General features: G+C 44.7%; 1 pseudogene; it reads left to right on the top strand.

Moving 5' to 3' along the window:
* Positions 1-2,983: 2,983 nt before the first annotated feature.
* On the top strand, positions 2,984-3,375 carry LOC126509752 (cytochrome c oxidase subunit 6B1-like; annotated as a pseudogene).
* The last annotated feature ends 395 nt before the right edge of the window (positions 3,376-3,770 follow it).

Below are 3,770 nucleotides of genomic sequence, written 5' to 3'. Positions count from 1 at the left end.
CTACTTCATTTTTTCCCTCACTTTTCAACGACCAAACCCTCTCACTTTGATACTTGTTTGTCTCATCCCCACCCAGCCTGTTCTTTCTGCTGCCTCTGAAACAAGCGAGCAGCATTTCAGACATTTGCTAAGAATGTGCATTGCTAGTCTCTCAAGAAACCAGAAGGAAGAAACTATGTCCCATCTAGTATCAAGTAACACAACCTTTTTCCGGAAAGTAAGTAAGTAAATACAGGCCAAATCTTTGCAATGATAAACATTGTACTACTAGGAACCCATCTGAGATGCCATCCCAAGTGCTGTGAGCTCTCATAAAATCTTCAGTGCATTCTCTAGCAATCTCAACAATCCATTCAATAAGAAAATGTTCTCCACATCAACTGCTTATATTACAAAAAGGTGGAGGCTAAATTCCAATAATATAAACACAACAGCAATCAAAGGCTCACAGCCTCCCCGTCTGCTCAGGAAAAGTCAACCAGTTCCAGGATGACAGTCATTGCAGGCTGTGTGCCGGCCTCCCTTTGAGAATGGGTTTTCTTCTTGAACAGAGCATGGCAAGGGTAACACCTTCCAGAGGAAGTTACAAAGGCAAGGCCCCTGGTTGGTGCATTCTCTGCCACTTACAGGGAGGAAAGCCAGCCTCCTTGCTGCGAGCTCTGTGGACAGACCGCCATACTGGAAGAGTCATGAGATGGCCCCATTCTAGAGGACCCTGGGTTGTTTCCCCCGCATCCACACGGAGGTTCCTAACGATATGTAAGGCCAGTCCCAAAGAATCTACCTCTAAGGGCACTTCCCACACATAGCGCACAGACAGACATGCAGACAAATCGCCTATATACATAACTTAAAAAAAAAAAAAAACAGAAGTAAACAAAAGCACCAGGTTTGTAACCATTGCTCGCAGCAATAGGTAACACATGCACTTGTCACTTGCGAGGCAGGAAACCTACGTCCAACAGTGAAAATGACAGTGAGTTCACTCAGTGAAAGTCAGCGACAAGGCGACAATAAACACACAAATGAGGAAAAGGCGAAAACTCTGAAGTCATGTGGTAAAAGTGGGAAAATACCAGGATCTTTTTTTTTCCAATTATTTCTGAGACCTTCAAAACCTAGAATTTGTTACTTTTATCATCAGGATCACCGTCGTCACTGGTTTGTATTTATAGTCTTTAGGGGAACAGGATATTTTCCTGAGAAAAATGGTGCCTTTCTCTGCTAGGAACCAATAGGAATGCTGTGGGTGAGAAAAGAGGGAGTCTCACGCACGCACGTGGTTGGGAGGAAACTGTACTGAGAGCCCTTCTGCAGAGGGAGCTGTGAGGGACAAAAAGGGGACGCAGCCCCAACCTTCTTATCTCCCTGTTCTGTGTCTTCATCCCACTGGCCCCAGTCTACACCTCTGTCCCCAGAGCTCCAATTAGATCGTGAAGAGATGAGACAAAGAGATCTCGGTATTTAAAAGAATCAAATACAATGATTTATAAGGCAAAAAAAAATGTCAAATAGGTGCCCACGGCACTGTGACATTGGAGCCAAAGCCGCAACCCAGTGCCCACTGTGGTAAGCACACGGTTTTTCCTCTGGGGCCATGCTACCATGTATGCTACAGACACAGAGAGGACACAGAGTAAAAGATATATGACCTGTAATGAAACAAGGCATGGCATTCCACGGATGTAGTTAGGCCTCGCGGATCAAAATCCTTCCAAATATTCGCACAACACAGTTAGCAATCTAGCGGGTCTTTTGCTCTCTCTCTCTCTCCGTGGTATTACTTCAGTGAGCTAGTGGGGCGGCCCCTGCATTGAGAAGCTCCCGCTCAATTCTTTAGATCTCTATCTTCATTCCGTTCATGGTGCTCTCCTCCCTCTCGTCCAAACTCCTAAAACGTGTTGAGCAGACACTGTGTTTCTTCCGTTATTCCCCTTTGGTGTCCTTAGCTGAGTGTCCCGCCCCTTAGCTGTGTTTTAACCTTGACTAGAAGGCTGTCTGGAGTGACACCTAGTGGTGATAATGAGACCTGACAGCTGCTCCTGGCTTCCCAAGGCAGCTAACACAGGTGAATGCATCCCTGGAAACTCTCTTTGGAAGCTGTTTCCCGGCATTCCCCGCGAGCAACTCTCCACCAATCCCCAAGTATCCATGTTTTGTGCATCTAAGCCGTTTGTTTTCCTGCGTGAGGACTTGTATTAATTAGTCGCTGCCCGTGCATCTACTCTAGAATCTGCTACAGGAATCCTGCCGTCTGCAATGGACGTCTGGCTTTTAGGGAAACCGTACAATTAGAGGAATCTCTAACAGGAAGTAGGAGCATCTAATGTCTTCTATTCGGCTTCAGAGTGCATACCTAGAACCCAACACTTGAGAAGTGGACACCAGAAGATTCTGTGGATTTGAAGCTAACCTGAGCTATATAGCTGAAATACATACTGAAACCCCGGCCCAAAACAAAACCCTCTCTGTCAACAGGTTCTGATTCCCAGACATACTTGTAGAAGCTGCTTTATCAGAACTTTGATGTGTAGAAATGTAACTACACACCAAATTATAAAAAACGTGCCTGTCAACTTCACCCAACACCAATAAATAAGGATGCCGGCACTATGTACTTCTGAGCATCCTAGGGTACCCAACCTGTTAATAAGCAATGGAACTAACAGGACCCTAGAGAAAAATCCAAAGAAAATTATTATTTAAACCAAAAATCAAACTGTCTAAGCCTATACCCCAAACACTCCAATAATATTTGCAAACATATTTTACTATTCTCACATTTCCAATTTTTTCACATGACCTTCATCAGGCCCCCTCCCTAAGTGTTAAAGCCACATGTAAGTCCCACATACTATCTCCACAGAGCTATTTCTTCAGCCCCAATACTTAAATTATTAAAGAAGAACGCAAAGGTTGGCGTCTTTGCGAAGGGTCACATTGAACTACTGCTGTTCCCAGGCAGTCTTTAGGAGTCGGCACCATGGCTGAAGACATCAAGACCAAAATCAAGAACTACCAAACTGCCCCCTTTGACAGCCGCTTCCCAAACCAGAACCAGACCAGGAACTGCTGGCAGAACTATCTGGACTTCCACCGCTGCGAGAAGGCAATGACAGCGAAGCGGGGTGATGTCTCCTTGTGTGAGTAGTACCGACGTGTATGCAAGTCCCTCTGCCCCGTATCATGGGTCTCAGCCTGGGATGACCGCAGAGCAGAGGGCACATTTCCTGGGAAGATCTGACCTGGCTCCACCCACCTCTCCTCTGTTTGCTCTCCTCTCCCCATGCAGTAAAGGGGACCTGGGTATATGATGGTCCCTACTCTGGGACCCTGAACCATGATGCAACACCTAATAAAATTTCACTGAAAAGTTAAAAAAAAAAAAAAGAACGCAAAGTTGGAGTTAGAGAATAACTCAGCAGTTCAGAGAGCTTGCTGCTCTCCCAGAGGATCTATGTTCAGTTTCCAGCACCCACATCGTGCAATTCAAAATCACCTTTTATTTGAGCTCCAGGAGCCAAGACCTCCAAAGTCACCTGCACATACATGGTACGCCTAAATTTACACAGACACAGACATGCACCCACATGCATACATACAAAAAGAAATAAAATAAAATAAATCCCAAAATAAAGAATGCAAACATTTTTGAGGGCTTGGGAATCTTTACCTTTTTTTTAACAGAATAAAAATGAGGAAAAAATGCATGCAATCATCATCAAATATAAAAACTTTTTAACCTAAATGAAAGAGCTACAGCCAGAAAT

The sequence above is a fragment of the Alexandromys fortis genome, unplaced genomic scaffold, assembly GCF_014885135.2.
Source record: "Alexandromys fortis isolate MF-2015 unplaced genomic scaffold, M_Fortis_MF-2015_v1.1 scaffold_87, whole genome shotgun sequence".
NCBI classification, from domain to species: domain Eukaryota; kingdom Metazoa; phylum Chordata; class Mammalia; order Rodentia; family Cricetidae; genus Alexandromys; species Alexandromys fortis.
Note: the sequence above shows the minus strand (reverse complement) of the source record. Positions and strands in the feature narration are given on the sequence as shown.